The sequence below is a fragment of the Daktulosphaira vitifoliae genome, unplaced genomic scaffold (genome assembly GCF_025091365.1).
Source record: "Daktulosphaira vitifoliae isolate Bord-2020 unplaced genomic scaffold, ASM2509136v1 Scaffold_5, whole genome shotgun sequence".
Lineage (NCBI taxonomy): Eukaryota > Metazoa > Arthropoda > Insecta > Hemiptera > Phylloxeridae > Daktulosphaira > Daktulosphaira vitifoliae.
Genome location: NW_026099576.1, coordinates 28,996,135 through 29,014,842, shown reverse-complemented (window position 1 = coordinate 29,014,842; position 18,708 = coordinate 28,996,135). Strand labels below are relative to the sequence as shown.

Sequence of the window (18,708 nt, the reverse complement as noted above, 5' to 3'; positions counted from 1 at the left end):
AGCTATAACTTAAGTTGTGTATCAAATAGTAACAAAATTGTGTATAGTATATAATACGCTTTATTACAAGTTTAGAAGAGGATTGGGTTGTAAAATGTGTATATATAATATTACCACACACTTTGTTAGTCATTACACGAAAATTTATATATGACCTTATATAACACCTCTATAATTTTCATTCTACGTAGATCTTCTTATATATATATATATATATTAATACACAAATGGCTATGAATTGAATATTTAGATACTTTTACATTTAGAAATATGACTAGTATAGTCGAGCTCTCGTCAAACTAAGTCAAAACAAAAGGTTTTGCAGCGCGGTTTTCATGAAAACTTGAATGATGAAAAGCGTACCCTACAAAAAAATTAAAAACCACTTTAATATACTGACTAAACGCATATGTAAAATAACATTTTAGACAAGAGCAATAAGGGTCCTTAAGTTGTGCTCTTGATGTTGATACTGTATGGTTGAAATTTGTATTAACGGAGTATTTCTAGAATAGCTCTCGACAACGCCTAAAATCATAGTTTATTCAACTAAAAGAGACATAGAAATATATTAATAAAATATCGTTTGCTTTATTAAAATTTCAAGATAAAAATTACTACTGGAAAAACTAGTTGATTAATACTAGTAATACTTTCATTTTATTTAGTTTCGATGCTAAACTAGAAAGGTATTAATTTACTATGATGTATTTATTTTATACTTTTTTTTTTGTGTCTGCCACCACTTTTTCTCAGGTCACACAAAGCCGATTTTTTTTTCAACGGTACGTTAGCTTTTGAAAATGTTTCGAAAATCTCCAAACTTCAAGCATATGTTAAATTTAAGTTTATGTTACATACTTAAATTTGAAGAAAAAAATTGTACTGACAACTTGTCTTCTATATTTGAACAGCCCCTAAATTTAAACGAAATATAGTTTATTTCATGTAAAAATCACCTTTTTTCACGTTGTAATAGTTTTCTACTCTTTTTTTTTTCTTTTATTTATGCCTATACTTAAGGTTACACAGTATAAGGGGGAAATAAGTATCTCTGCTTAACCCACTCTTTCACCCCCAAAAAAAATAATAAATAAGGTTTAAGTGATACTTATAAATATTTTTAGGGAAAAATTTTGCAACTTTCACTTTCAATCCAATAAATATATTAAAAAGAAAGGGGCTACCCTTTCTAAAAAAAATGTTCTAGCTGTTAATACTTAATGATAATTTAAAATTTTAATTTCATAACTGAAATGACGTTTAACTAAATAATAACATCATAATTAAATTAAAAAAGATAACTTTCTTTTTTTTTTGTTTTTTATTCCTTTTGATTTGTAATCAAAAATTGTAATCCATATTTATAATTTTTATACTCGTTTGCTATAGAGAAGTAACAAAGTATGCAGCTACTTTATAACTCTATATATTTTCTCCGTAAAAGTTACAATACTAAATTATTGAATATAAATTTCGTACTAAATTTAATTGCTATAATAATTGTTTATTCGTGTATTACACTTATATATCATGAAACTTGTAATCATTATATAATTAAGATAATGAGAGTTCATTTGTTTTTGGGGTAATCCAATAATTTCTTCTAAAAATTAAATACTCTCAACATCGAAGCATTTTTTATGATAGTAATTTTAATCGCTATCAGATATCACCTTTACATGTCCAACTATACCGTGTCCCCATATCCCAAGACCGTACTGTGATAAGCTTTTAACTTAAAATATGTGTTTCTCATCAAACTAATTAAGCAGTTATTTTTAACTTTTTAATCTTAATAAACTTAACGATTAAAACAATTCAACATCTATGGTATTAAATTTATTTATAAAAGAAGTTTTAGTTTCTAAGATTAATTTATTTGTAAGTTTATTATTATATTATGTTATGCGTTTTCGTTCCTTGACAAAACGTTGTTATTCAGATCATGTTTGGTGAATGCTGACGAGTTTCATTAAAAGGTTTATTTAAATTTGATATGGAATAGTTGAAGGGTTCTGGTAAAAAGATGATGGTAGAAATATGATATTCATGGTTTTCATCCATGTATATTCGGTTCATCCATTAGGAGAAATTAATTTTGTTTGAATAAGGGTACCTATTAGTGTTATTATGGTGGTTGTTATTAATGAAAAAAATCTACTTCCTAAATACTACCAAACAGCGAAATGCATTATTATAATTGTGCTGCGCAAAAACGGTAAAGGAAAAAGTAATTTATAAATATAATAAGATGAACCGAACAAGTTTTAAACGATTAGCTAGTAGATATTTTTAGTAAAAGGCTTGATTCATGTAAAACACCTTGTTAGGTTGGGAATTATAACGTAAAGGGTAAGGTGATTTTTTTAATAACCATTTGGTTATTATGCGCAAGGATAGGTGAGGAACTTGGTTCGGCTATTTCCGTACCAAAAAAAGTAAACGGAGACAAAGATAACGGTTTGGGTGTTGTTAAAACGGAAACGTAGAAAAAAATCTATTCTCCGTCAGGATCGTGTTTTGCATGTAATCAACTAGTCACGTTTACGGACAAACTCAAAACTATACAACGCATGCAAATACTTTGATTATAAAACTACTTGGAATTCGTGTAATTAAAAGTTGATAAGACTACATTTTTGTACAGCCTAAATGTTTAGGTGTTTCATAACTACTCAATTTTACCAATGGACAAATGTATTCGAGTATCTTGACATAACATATTTCACTGTCTCTTGTCAACAAACTCTACTAAATTTCCCCACGATCGATGCCCGTCATTTACAGTTATATTTTTTTGCTTTTGGAATATTATAAAAAACAATTACCGCATTACTGCAGTCGGCCGTCAACCACAGCAAGAGCCAGCGAACGCAATTAATAAACTTAGAGTTGTGTTAGGTGTATAAAAAATTGAGTCAAGCACTTAGATCAATTTCCCCAAGACGAAGAGAGTATCCGCATCAGTTCCACAGTTGCTGTACATGAGAGGTGGACTTATGGGGTAAAAAAAGTTCATTTTTCATTTACTAACAATCAGATTAATAACGGAAATTAAAATATACTGCAAATCGTTCAAAGTAATAAGGGGATAGATTTGTTTTGTTGTGATAAGTTGTCTAATTTAATGCGTTCGATTATTTTCAAGGAAACTTCTTATATTGAATTAAGATTCTACAAAAAAAGTAGTAATTTAATAATTCAACAAAAGAGCAAGATAAACGATCCAATTTATAGTAGTATGTATTACTCATGCAGCTTATAAATATTCAATCTGCACTTAACTTTATGATCAGAAAAAATAAATTTATAAAACGTGAACTATAAATCTCAAACCGTATCATAGTTGTTCATGTAAAGTAGGAAAAATAAATAAGTTTTTCTATGGAATAATGCGATGAATAGTATATAACATAAAATTAATGCAAATTCTAACATTTGAAATCAAAGTTTCAAAACTACTGGTAATCCCCAAATGAAAACCAAATTAAATTTAAATCAGTATACTAAAGTATAGTAAAAACGTATAGTGTATTGTTAATATTTCTAACTGTAAGAAAATAGTAAATATTATCACACTCATAGAACATAAAATAATATTTATAATAATAAATTTAAAAAGGTCATGTATTGACCTTTCTATTAAACTAAGTATTTTTACAAAGTTTTAATGTTAAGTTATGATATTAAATAAATATTAATCCACTGCTTAATTTATAAGCTTCTAATTTAAATAAAATACGTTTAGTTTTAATATTTTACTCGATATTTTGCAATGTATTTTCCAAAGAAAAGTAAAACATTACGAAATAACGCATCAATACATTAGTAAAGGTACCAGTATAATGTGTAATTTTTTTTTTTGTATTTATCCGCCAGATATAATCTATAATAAAAATACGCTCATTAAAATGTATAGTAATTGAAAAACATACATACTGAGATATTGAATTCTGCAAAAATGGAAATACCAATAGTATTATTTAATCAAATAAAACAACCATAGGTACCTAAAACAAACAAAAAACCATATGTATTATTAGTTTTTAGTAAATAAGCACTTGCATGTTTATTCCTCACAAAAAAATGATGCTTTATCGATATGTTTAATATCCACTGTCATGGGCTTTCAATAAAAACGATTTAACTTAATAAGATAATTGATTGGAAAATGAAACTTTTTATTTTTTTTATCGTTATTAATAAGTGTATTAGTAAAACCAATACCTTTTCAGCTGCGTATCAAAGCTAATGAAACGGATTTGTTTATCAATTAAAATTGAAATATATTTGCATGATTTCGATATACTGTAAGAATTTAAAAATAATCTATTTCGCGTGACTTTTAGAGTAACACCTCAAGGACGTAATACAGTAATTTTTATTAATTTAATTAATATTTTCGTATTACTTTCTAGGGACAAAAGCGTTGAATGAATCCAACAATTTAATACCTTTTTGAAATTTTACAAAAAATTAAAAAGAAACTGTATGGTCGCCGTATTGCTTAGATTTCAGCTATGAACAGAAATAAGTAAAAGAATTTTAGAAAAACAAAGATATATTCTAGAACTGTCATGTTTATCGCAAAAATATAAATTTTTTTTTAATTCTTTTTAACCAAGGATATAATATTTTCAAATAAAAATTTCCAAATTAAATTCCAAGAAAACCCATAACTACATACATATTTATTTTTAAAAGGGTCCCGTCTAATTTAACTAAATATTGAAATCGGACTCTGATATACTTGAAAATTTACCCAAGACGACATTTGGTAGTCGCGTGGGATTTACGACGCCCTCATCAATCTAAATTACGGTGACCGATCAACGACCTTTAAGTCACTGGAAACGATGTCGTCTGTGCACAAACAGACGACGTCCAAAGTGACATAGGATACTATTCAAGTGAACGTGCCATCACAAAGGCCTCGTTGTACGCGTTTCTTGTTATTGCGGCGGAATCTCTTTGGGCCGGAGCTCAGCACTGCGGTCGGCCGCCACCGCCTCAATAAAAGCACCACACCGACCCAGCGGCGGCAAACCGAATCGACAGGAGACCGCAAACAGCGTGCAGACAACCGAATGTCGGTGACCGTTGGCTACGCGTAGTGTGACAGATTGTATTTAAATTATGCAAACGTAACGTTGGGGTGTATTCCATTCCAGTGTTTTGTGTGTATATATATTTCAATACGCTATTATTTGGCCGGTCTATGAAGCCACGCCCACGTAGAATCGTTGCATTTAATTGTGCCGTGGCGTGTTTCTACCCGAAATAAATCTTCGTGCCGAGTTGACGTGTGGAAATAATTATTCCGGCACAACAAAAAAAACACCGAAAATTCGAAAATTACTTTCGGGCTAATTCGGAGAGTTATGTAAAAACTTTTTTATTTTTTCAATCACTAATCCAAGAAAATGTTCATAGGTTCCAAGCTCGTTCCGGCACGTTTCTCGCGATATTACAAACGATTATGGCGCGTGAATAATACCAATTCTATTAATATAATATTAGACCCGACGGTGTAAACACAATGGCGCACAACGTGAAAAGGGGTAAATGTCGCACAGACGCTGCGAGGGATTATTCCGCGTACATTCCATGGAAATAATTAAAAATAGCGTCTTTTTTTTACACTTTAAACGTTACCTTTGTGAGTTTTAGTTGCGCATCGAGATATGAAAAAAAAATCCTTAGGTACGCCTTACAGTGAATACCGACCGTACAAACCATTCGGATCAAACCGTTAATTAATCAATCTTTTAATAGCTATAACTAGTCGAAATAACTGCATTGGCTACAGACCGTTCATTCGTTTCGCGTACCGTTTCAAGCGAAACCGTAGAGTCTGAGATTTTCTTTAGACTTTTGAAACTATGCCTTTTGTCGGGAAAACTAATTTCATAAAATATATTATGTGAGCATGGAAATACTTGGGGCCACAAAACTTTCACTCGGCCGCATACCTCGCTATCATTATTGAATGGGTAGGTGTATACATATAACATTATACTTGTTTGAATGAGCTATAGTAAAACTCTTCCTGTGTATAGGACGTATACCTACGTCGGTTTCGGAGTATTATTATTACTTCTCCCTTGCGCCGGTTCAAAATCGTTGTAATGAACTTTTACCTTAATCGTTTTCAACTATGGAACAATCATTTTTTTAACGCTTTTCTTAACGACGAAACTTTTTGTGATATATGAATTTTACGTCGCTCACACACACACGCACTCTATTACATTGTGTATAATCCTCTGACGCGTATACGTTTATGCACTTAAGCTATAATAAGTCATAAACAATAGTTGAGTTGGCTGATAAATTATTAACATCGCAAAATGGTTATTTTCATTCGGATATTAATTATGCATACTGGTAAACGTTGGACGCGTATATGACACCATATTACTCGAGAAAAACTATCCAATGATATTTTTAGTAAGTTTCAGAACTCATTTTGTTACCAATAGATATCTTATTTTATTTAAACAGCAAGGTACCTCAAAGCCAAATAAATATGCGCCATAGTCTCCATTCTAAAAACACTTATATAGAAATGTTGATAATTTTATTTCTAGAAATTATAAATATAACATTTTAAGACATATTTAAACTTTTTGTTAATAAAATAAAATCTCAAATTTTTCTTGGAATAATTAATTATTGAAAAATCGACTTCTATTGTTAATACTGAAATGATGTACTTTATGTTTCTTCTTTTATATAAAAAAATTGAGTCGGGTGATTTTCACACTCCAAGAGACCATCTCATATCGTAATTTAAGCAACATTTTACTAAACAATTAAATGAAAAAATTCTTTTGATAAAAGTTTATTTCATTAAAAATGTTAATAATATTAACGAGACAGGTTCTTTTATGACGGTTTTTATTATTCTTAAACTATTAAAAAGTAACAATTATATCGACTAAGCGTTTTTACAATGAAAATTTCTAATTAATTTTAAATGTTACGATGCCTTTAAGTTAATTATTAATAACGAGGTTCTTTGTAATAGCGTTTTGATAAAAAAATTATAATACCACCTAGTGAAACGAAAAGTTACTTCTGGAGTCACTGTTCTACATTGAAGTATAACTAAATCACGTTTGTTTAACGACCAGTCATGTAAACATTATAAATGTGAATCACTACAAGCCATTTCTGGTGTTTAAGCAATTTTACTGGTGCGTAGTTGCGTGTTGTTTTCACATCAGCAGTTTAACTATTGATTAATCATGGTCCAGTGATAACGGCGATGGTTGTGGTTAGTCTTGTACATATCAAATTTTCGATTTCAACTTAACGTGATTCTGTTTCATGATAAAGTTGCCGAATTAACGTTTCGGTATTCATGACAATGTCATTCCTTCGTTTGAGTCATTCATACCAAATTCGTACATCTGACCTGACATTTTTCTCAATGTAGTTTTAACAAGCGCTCGTATCGGTTTTGGTCGCTAAACAAAATAAAAATATCATAAAACCCACCGAAATGCAGATCTAATCTTTGGCAAATCTCTTTTGTTTTGTTCCGGCGAGAATGGCCAGCAATGTTCACTGCGTTCTAGTACCGAAGTCAGCAGCGATTGTTTTGACTGAGAAACGAGTTAATGCACCTTTAGCAATAAGGATTTAAGTAACGACTACAAAGCAGGTTAAGGGAAGTTATTGAAGGAAGACTGCAAAACGCTATCAGAACTTTAGCACGTTATGTGGATTAAGAGATTAAACGCTCTATTCGTGTTCCGAGTGTTTATTGGTAGACAATTAGCTTCTTTTGTGTGTTGAGATTCCTGTTCATGTCCTAGTTACCATCCCAACTCCGGTCGTTTATATATTATCCCTATCACCATGTTTGTTTCTACTACTTACTATCGTAAAATCTTATGACCGCCGCTTATGAGCACGACCATAAAATGTACACACGCATTAAATTTTTATGTGTCTTCCCATTGAAATTCCTACTTTGCATCATCGCGGCCGCAATTTTCACTTGATAATAAACTTTGAGTTGTGTTTCATGAATCAGTACTTCATAAACTAATATAATGCTCGAGATCAGATTGATCGGCAGCGGTTTAAAAAACGTATTTGAAAACATTTCGTTGTTGAATTCGATTGCAAGGCGCAAAATTCACAATATATTGTTTCCAGAAGAAAAATAATTGGAAATTTCATTACTGCAGTTTACGTGTTTATTTTGAATTACTTAAAAAAAATTACATTAAAATATGCAATGCACGTGTTACATTCAGTCGTTTCACGTACTAAATCATCATAGTTGACCATTTTTAAATTTAAACAAACCCAAATGAAATGCGTATACTTTAATTAAAATTTATACGCATATTTTTTTTCAAATACGTTTACCAATTAAAAGAAAGTTTCAGTTCCTTTTTATTAGTCAATGGAGCGTAACGAGAATATTTTTTTTAAGAAACGCCGAAAAGAATGTTTATTGAAGTTCAAAGATTGGAATTAGCATTTAAGAAAGATCAAATAAAAAATTTAATGCTTAACTTGAATACTGTGAACTTAAAGATTTTTAAATTTTACGACTTGTTGTATATTTATTTTCAAATGAAGTATAAATTACCAAAAATTTAAATTACTGAAAAGAGAATTGTTTGTTAAAACTGAATAATAAAATATGCATAATACAATGAGGGAATTGGAACAAAAGCAACCACTACAATCTATTTTTAAGACAATATTTCCAGGCAGACAGAGACAAAACTAAATAACGATGATATTCCTTGTTTTTGTTTTGGTAGACGAGATAAATAACCTCGGTTGGATTTTTGTCGGAAAACTTTTTTAACTGAATGTGCCACCAAATTCTGGTAATCATTCAGCACAGCGTTAAAACTCAGTTTAAAAACAATGAAACTTCAAAATATAGAAGAAAAAAGTAAAACATTAATTTTTGTCGAAATCGCTGTTAACAAACATCATTGTTCCGACGACTTATAAACTGTTGACTGTCTAAAAATACTCAGACAGACAACAAGACATTTTCAAAATTGTATACTTATTATTCAAAACCTCCAAGGAATCCCGCGTAATGATCATAACTCCAAACAGGAAATTAAAGTCTTCGTGTACTCTATTTTTGATGTTGTAGTCTAGCAAATTTCTCTAGTTAACACACAAATCACGGTTAATCCAAGTTCTACAGGTTCGTCAAGCAACTTTTCTTCGTTAAAAAAACAAACTAAATCTTCTGTGATCAATTATAAACGGTTGGCCTGTTCAGTGCGTTAATGAATTTTAATTATTTGTTAAACATTCATAATACACACGAGTGTAATGAACGTTTAATACAATCAACAGTTTTTAATTCGTCACATACAATAAGCCTTTTAATGAATCGTGTGTGGTTATCAAACACAAATATGGCGATCTAGGCTTGTTATGTTTCCCACGCATTAAAAGGAATATCCAATTTTGTTAATTACTTTGTGGCAGCAGTATTATCATATCGGATAAAATATCCACTAGTACAAAACACAATGGCATTGCTCGCTGGGGATCTTTTTACACTGCGCGTGGAACATCAAAGCGCTTTATCGACCCTTTTCCGGAGGACGCGATAATATATTTGCTCGCCATAATATCCGTGTTCAAAAACCCGTCTGAGCAATGTTTTATGATTTTTTATAAATCCAAATAAAACCATCGAGGTACCTGTCCAATTCTAACCGGGCCGGACAAAAGTTTTGTGAGCGGTCCATTTCATTCATAAAAAATGTTTTATTTCCGAATTCGACCGAAGTTTATTGGCACCGCCAATGTCTATTGACACAATCGGTCCGTTCCCAAGGCCTATATATCACTTTTATCGTTTTACGACCAGAAGTCTTCAGCAAGACAATACACCTATAACACTGTAAGTGTCTTTTGTATAAAATACGAGACGGAGTTTTTTATGATTTACCATTTGCGCGTGATCATCTTCAACCGTGTTGCTAACAAACTGCTCACACGGAACAAGACTGCACAACAAACGTGCAAGTACAGGTGAAGTTGTATAATATTATTGCACATTTTAGCATACTGGAACTCAGATTTATTATAATTATTATCATTATTACCACAGCAGCTCCCTTAGGGCCGATTTTATTTACCGCGAGCAAACTTGTCGCTAGTCCTTGCGGTACTCATAACACACGTGCGGTGGTAACGTTAAATATTATTACATGGTTACTAAATGGTTACCGCATAGTAGGGGGGAAACCCTCTATTTATGATGGCTACACGCATCCGTCCGAATCGTCTATGTCGGTGTTCTGAAAACATACCAAAAGTAACTTTGTGCTTTAATGAGTCATTGACGACGTGACGATGATTAATGGACACCTTTAAGGGTGTGGGAATTGTACCCACTCACATACTTGAAAATACTTGGAATATTTACGAGGGCGGTCGAGAGTTTTCTCTATTTTACTTGATTTGTTTGGCAGTTGTATTGCATTTTGCAGGAGAGAAGTTTAAGATTTCTCATCATGGAAATTTCGCATATATTTTGTAGACGGGGGGGATGTATGCCAACTTAAACCGAGAACGGTGAAATTATTACACATAATCTAATGACGCAAAAGGCCTATGGACACGAAATGCGCGAGGCGAGTGCCTGACACAAACACAGAATAATAACAATAATTATTATACTTCAATGAAATATGTTGCTAAAGCGTCAGCTTGGCAATTGTTTAGATAATTTATTAGTCTAAAGAAAAAAATAAGATGAAGTTTAGCTACCAAATATTGTTTTTATAACCGCTGAAAATTAATTGGCCGGCACAGACGTTGTTAATCAGTTCTATAAACTTTTTATGCTCAATTTTCCTTTCATCGAGTTGATTTGTATAAAAATACACTGTATAAAACTGACACATTTGCCAAAATATGTTTATCAGTGAGTGTGACTAAACGACGTTAACCTATATACATTTGTAGTTACACAAGTTGTTAATCATTCGACAAAGGCTGTTAGAATTAGAAGAGAATTTAAATTTAAATATAGACCCCCCGAAATTACAGTGTGAAGAATTCTTCGCATGTTTTAAAACAATATTAAATGAATATACAGTGGCCGCATAATAATCCTATCCTTAATGAAACGCTATTAAAACAATGTGGTATATTAATTCAGATTATGATTATAATTTTCGCGCGAGTGACAAAAACAATATATAACACAGAAACAACTTACAAGAAGTTATGAGAACGCAGACTGCACTTGCCACGCTATTCGAAAATATGTGTACTTAAAAACTAACTTTGAAATAACAATTTAAATACTCAGAGGGAAATTAATCTACAAGATTCCTGATTAAAATTTCATACTTCAGGTTCCAAATCTTAACGGTGCTATTCTTATATTATACAATACTGCAGTTATGTCTTTGAAACTAAACCTATATAATCAACATTTTATACCTTTGAAGTTGTATTTTACAACAATTACTCAAAAATAAAACTTTTTTGTGCTAATCTATTAAGTTTTACCATTTACATGTTTATTTCTCTTTTAGGATTATTCATCATTTCTTTGTTCGTTTACTTGAACTTTTTATTTCAGTCGTATAAGCATTTCGTCATATTGTTTTTAATAGGAGTCTTCCTTTAGTAAATTACAAACTAAGAGAATGAGTTGAACTGATGCCCATTTGTCTTATAGTATCTGACTTCCTTTAGCCGTGAATTCCCAACGGATTACTAATGTCATATAGAATACATATGCGCTATACAGAGTGATCCTTTTATCATAACCCTCTCAATTATTCGCAAAATAAATATAATATTGAAAAAAAACGTTTTTTTTCTAGCTACAAATATTTCTTGGTTTATCAGCTATTAATTACATTTTAACATCAACTCCTATAACATTTAAACTTTAATGATTATGACTTTTTATTGTGTAAATATTGACTTTGAATAGTCATTTAGTAACGGAATCCTAAAGTATTTAACAATATATTAGATATAAGGTCATAAATAATTCGTATTTACTTTGTTTTATAACCACAAAGTGTAGAAATCAACTGTTTATCCCTCACAGTTGCAAAATGAAATACTTAATCAATTGTTTACTTTTATTTATTTCTCATTATAAATTGAATATTTAATATTTATACAAGAAAATTGATACTCATAATGCTAACCGTCTAATTTCTCTTAAAATAATAATTAAGTTAAGAAAATTATATTTGGTATTTTTGAGTTGCATATATTTCTCGAATTATTAGTTATTAATTATCATTATTATCATAATTATTAAGTATCATTCCTTATACTTGACAGAGGAGTTAACTTTATTTTTTTAAATATCGATATCCACATTTAACTAGCTTATAAAATAATCTAATTAATAAAATGACGGGTTAATAACCAGTAATTGGGCCAGTACTTCAAAAGTTATAACAATTTAATATACAGACTACGTAAAGACGTGGGTATGACTATTTATATTATTATAAATTTTTGGACGCACTTATCTACCCGTTTAGGTATACAATTTTTAATACCCTTTATTAAAATGTTCGACTCGCGAAGTTATAAGGAATGATGCTAAAAAATAATTAGTATCTGATAAGTCAATAAATATGTGTAACTCAAAAAAAAAAAAATGTTCAACGTTGTTTTTATTTTCCAAACGATTGAGTGATTTACGATAAACCAATCACCCTGTATATAACTATTTCATATTGTCAATATACCGTGTGTAAAAGGCATTCCAAATCGTTATTTGAACTGGGAAAGGAGATTCAGACAGAAAGCGTAACGGATAAGGAGGGCATGATTATTTCGTGTTTGTTTTCCTGTAGGCTGCTATTTTCGGCAAAGGGCAAAATTTATGTTGCGCGAAAAAGCAATCGAGAAATCTCTTAAGTGGCGGCGGCGAGCAAACGAGAAGAATAAAAAAACAAAAAAAATGTATAGATATACACGTATAAACTAAGACGTGAGTAGAATCTGAATGAAAAAAAAAAAATGCACTGGCGGCGTATCTCTAACGTGTAGTGTTCTCAAGCCATTCCCTTCTTCATCATGGTTTACTCTCGAGGATTTCTTTCATTTTTCTCTTTTTACTATAAAAAAATCCCTAAAGCGTTTTCCCAAAAGCCGTTGCCTTTAATTACCTTAAAAAATATTAAGGTAGAAGATCATAAAATGAAAATTATGCGCGCCTTTTATTTTTTTTTAAATCTCAATAAACATCAATACGTTACTTCATTATGAGTAAATATTACTTTTTCCAAACGTTTTTAAAACATACTTGTATAAAAAATAACAATTCTACATAAACTACCCCGAATTAGTTTACCTAACCAAAAATAATCTCAAAGCAAAGCATTACTGATGTAGTTGATAAAGGTGTTTGATTTATATAACCAAATAGATCTCATAAATCGAAACATATAAGAATCTTTATAAAATAGATAATTTAGTTTTTTGTCCAATATGCACTGATTTTATGAAAATCAATAAACGAAAGTTTGATTTGAACTCGGTATTGCAATAGGTATAAAATGATTCATAAAATTCAGTGAGTAATACATGTTTTTCATCTCTCTGAATCATTTCTCTTTAGAGTTATAACAACGATGAATCAATCAACGCGATCAAAATACGTTTCTGCTTGACTATCTTTTTGTGGGTCCATTATATTTTGAGTACCAATTTATGAACAATAACTTCGAACAAAACAAACAAAGTCCAAACAGAGTGTCTTATTAGTATACACTATTAGAGTAGCGCGTCCAAAAATTTTAAATGACAGGGGGGTATTATCATAATATGTTACCCCTATGACAATTTAATTTTTTTTATGACAAAAAAATAAGTAAAACTTTCAAGTTATTTTATATTTTTGTATATAAAATCAACAAAAAACGGTACTATTGTTATCATTATTACTAGCGTAATATTAACTGTCTTCCACGGATAATATAATATAATCATAACATAATAAATATATAGAGTGTTCGGTAAGAAGGAAACGGGATTCTATTGTTCTGGTTATTTGTATCAATTTATCAGCTTCCTTAGTTACTGAACACTCTGTACATTTGATTACGTTATCGTACGATAACGTAAAGAAATCAACGAAAAAAAACAAACTCCCTCGGTACGCCACTTGTACAATTAATACAATCTTACAAAGATAAAAAAACTGTGAATAATTTTAATAATTACAGTTCACTACATTAATTTATAAATAGAAAATTATTTAGTTAAAGCAATATGTGAGTACTTATATTTATTTTTATGAATCTGCAATAACCTTGAGCTGAGATTGTTTCATTTATTTTACGTCATAAAATAAATATAGGAAAAGAAGTAATAAATTATCGTGCTGTCCTTTGCTTCATTGAATTAATGCATCTTTAGGAAATACCTTATATCTACTATATTAGACCTTTTTCTACGTTCGGTCAGGTAAAGTAGTCCCGATGGATTTCAATAGTAACAAGAAGTCAGCCAATGAGAAATGCATACCTATCTACTAGATGAGATACGTTCAATTTGGCCGGACTGAGTAAATTTTTAACAAAACTCGCTCTTCAAGCATTGAAATACACATTTTGATGGGTTACAAAGAAAATCCATATCAGATTTGAATTTATCTAAAAATATTTGAGTTATTTTAATAATATCATAATTATTTTGAAATAATGAATGGTCAGTTCTACGTTGTATTATTGTTAAATATTGTATTGTTCATAAATGTTTAATATTTGATATTATTTTAATGAATTTATTTTTTTACCCTATTCTAATATTCGTATTTTATAACAAGTTTAAGTAAAGCTTCTCGTTTAGTAGTCATTTAGAAGTGCATAACTTGTCATATCGGGAATCTCATCTATTTCTTAGTGACAAATGACGGATAACAACATGCTTTGCCCATAAAAGACTGGGGAATGATAGCGATTTAACAAATACATATCGAATAATCTGAACGGTTCCAACGATGATCGTGCTTTGAATAGATACGGACACCACTGCAAATTCGCTTATTTCCACCAAAGCAAGAACTTTAGGTTACCATGAGAATTACATGTATTTCAGCAATGACAATAAATTTTATTTCTAAGTGTTGTGAGCTCATAATACTAAGACTGAATTCGCGGAAGGGGCGTAGTAAATTAAGTTATTAAAAGTTATATTGGTTCGAGACATTCCCATTGTTGCTTTCTCAGTTGTCTCGAGTTACTTTAAAAATCTTAATGTTGAATTTCTCGGTCCATTATTTTCTTCCAAAAATAATAGCTGTATTGTTTAGTATTTAATGGATTGTGATTATCGAATGTTTGTTTTAAACTCAATACTTCGCAGAAATTATCTTAATACAATTCAATAGTAACATTATCTTGTAGAGCAATAAACTATTATATTTTCTGTCGAATATTATTCACTTGGTATATTCGTAATATCTTGTTATCATTAAAAAAACTTGAATACTAAAGAATAATCGGCCGTTAAGGGATGTGATTCGGCCTTACAATGTTTGCAAATATTAATGTTATATTATTGCAACAAAACACTTGATGTATTATTATCTTTGTGTACAAAAGTAATACATAATAGCTGGTTACAATAGAACCTCTAAAGCTGCAACGACAGTTGTCTTCAGAGAGCTCAAGTGAAACATATTAATCTTCTAGCATAATACAAAGAACAGGATTGGCGAATACTCTGACATCATGACACATATGAGCCGAGCTACAGATAAGTACACAACGGCAAGTGTAAGAAGTTGATAATTTAATTAAAACTCTGAAAAATTCTCCAACATAAATTAATTTATCTTCTTTAATGACATCTTTTCAATAAAGATAGAAGTTAAATTTACGTAGTAAAGTCAAAAGAACTCTAATTTAACCATTTAATATCTTTGGTGGGTTTTTTAATAAAAAAAAGTATTCCAGTAGTAAAGTATATTAAACTATATTAAAAGTACATATTCTCGTACTAATAAATGGAAAGATGAGTAAAAATGTATTTTTACTTCTTTCTCATTGGCGTTTGTCACTTTCAATTTTAATTGAGTCAACGCCTTAGAGGTCTTGTCAAAATAGATTTTCCGTATTATTAGCTTACAAAACTATTGAAAACTCGTAAGAGATCATTTATTATTTATGCGTTTATTTATTTAGGCTATTAGGGTCTTGAAAACTTAGGAAGTTTACACCGAAAAGTTATTTCGTCGAACAGCGTTCTAAAGACCATAAACAAATTATACCGCACTATGTTCTAGACACAGCTTTATTTTCTTTTTCGGCGTTTTTATTATCGTTGTATTAAAAACAAAACTTATAATCATCGAGCAATACTTCAACTTCAATCATTGTTTTTTTTTTTTTTTTTATCAAATCTTACTCGTATATCGGCTCAAATGTTGGTCACAATTTTATTTTTCAGCGATGTTGAAGTCGTGTTTTAATTACACATTTATACAGCACATACAACGCCAACAGTGTTACTCGAACGTGCGATTTAAATAGTCCAAAATGGATGCGAATCAAGTCCAGTCGAGTGAAGTCTGTGAACCAATTACACATTCAAGTAAAACTATCTACGTGGTCAGAACTCATACATATTGCATGCGAGTAAAACGTGTACAAGCGCATGCAGAGAACTAGTCGGGTTAAATATATTAATATTGAAAAGAAAAGTAGAGAACCGAAAGAGAGACATAACGAGAGTAAGAAATGCTTCGTGACTTTTAAAGTATTTTCGTTTTTTTGTTTCCTCCGGAACCGAAAAACTTTCGAGAGCACTCCCCTACGTTTAATTCGACTTATGTTTTTTTTTTTAATACAAAAGTTAGCTCTGAGTACGAATAACAAGAGAGACGAATAGAATTTCAAATTTTTCTTCATCCGCGACGGATGTGTATTACTGAAAATCTCAAACAGAATAAAAAGTTGAATTAATATTTTCAAAGAGCTGACGGCAGATTATTACACTCAGCTGTAATGTCCTAATGAGTGTTCAAACAAAACGCAAAATACATTTGCGATCATAAAAATTGTACGGATTACATTTTGAAGTTGCGCAGGGAAAAAAAAGTAACAGCAAAACAACCACTTAAAATAATTCTGGAGTTTTTCTCTGGTTCTTGAAATACTAGTAAAGCGCTGGTTTTTTTTAAAAATAAACTCTAGAAAAACTCATTTCACAAACGATTAAACATGATCACCCACCGTGAACAGCATATTTGACTTAACTTCGCATATTTTCAACATAGAAAACATATTTATATTTTTAAACGTCAAAAAAACGTAAGGTTTAGTGTATGCCGTTGCAATTCAATCTAATGTACAAGTCTATGCGTATAATATACAGGAAAATATATTATAATTAACATTTTTTCGCAAAACTCAAATCGACAGTATGCAAAGAAAAGTGAAGAGTTTATTTTTTCGTGGACATCCAGGAAAGGTATTTAGGATATTCGTTTTGAATGCATTTTAATATTATAGCGCATTTTGACCCAGTGTAGGGTGTTAGGGTGAAATCGAAAACATCGAGAGGGGGGCTGACGGACGATTGAAACGTAATTAAATTATTATTTGCCCTGGACGTGTAATGATTATCTAAAAAAATATTCGGGTCAATGCGGGAGGGTGCGAAAGAAAAAAAAAAGTAAGATCGTCATTTGACGGCTTACGGGCGGCAGCTACCGCAAGGCTGCAGGGCCGAGTGACGTTTTCCTCCCGATGCCCTCCACCGCGCCTTATTATGACTCACTTTAAATTCTTATTTCAACATGATACCCTTGTCGGCCAAATAAAAAACAAAATCGTAATTCCCATCCCGTCCAATTTGCGTGCGGCACCCCAGAAAGTTCTTTTATTCACTTACGAGACGACGGCGGCCGTTCAGTGACACAGTGACGTCGTCCCGAGTGAATACAACACACACAAAACGACCAGTGTATTTCGCAGAATAAAAACAGAGGGAGCGGTCAGACTTACGGGAGGAAATGGCACGGCGACGGTGGCTTTTTGGGGATGGTCGACGGCGCGGCACACGACAAAAGGTCATAAACACCACTGGAAGAACAGCGTGTCTCGTTTTTGAACATTTCAACCGGATGCAGTGGCGCGACCAACAGCAAAGGCCAAATACCCTCGTATTGTCTGCGCGGTGGAAACATCGCCGTAGAGAAACGGTACGGTTGTCGGACAGCCGTATAAAACTGCGGCGGTATAATGTGCGTCAATTGTGGTGTGTGGCGTCATTGAATTATACTTGTGTACATTTTATATGCACACACACATGTATGTGGCGTGCGACTAGAATTTAAAACAAGAACGGGCTATCTCATTTACGCTTAACTGATCTAAGTGATTTTATCAATTACCATTGTTTTCAATTACTCGGATTGTCTTATTGATCACATTTAAATTACGAATGAGAACGTTAAAAGGCGAATGTACAATAACCCTAATGACACACGCTGTCATTCATATCGGATCATTGTGATCTCGACCTAACAAATGCGGTGATTGATAATGCGATTGTTTTGACGCTATTCGACCCGAGTCGACAGACTGACCTTACTAGACGTGAAAACAGCACAGCCATCGAGACTACACAAATCGTATAATTGAATCTATAGTTGTGGTATTAAAAAACACCTAATCCGAATAAACGCGGATATAACAGTTGTCT

General features: G+C 31.3%; 1 protein-coding gene across 3 annotated transcripts in view; it reads right to left on the bottom strand.

Moving 5' to 3' along the window:
* Window positions 1-18,708, bottom strand: part of LOC126908689 (uncharacterized) — a 107,484-nt gene that overhangs the window by 81,032 nt on the left and 7,744 nt on the right. Inside the window, exon 2 of one of the 3 annotated variants that reach the window (XM_050690989.1) lies at window positions 3,943-4,013. The exons of the other annotated variants lie outside the window; for them this stretch is intronic. The gene's annotated coding sequence lies outside the window, so the exon portion shown is untranslated. The remainder of the gene's footprint in view (window positions 1-3,942; window positions 4,014-18,708) is intronic. 3 annotated transcript variants of the gene reach the window in all.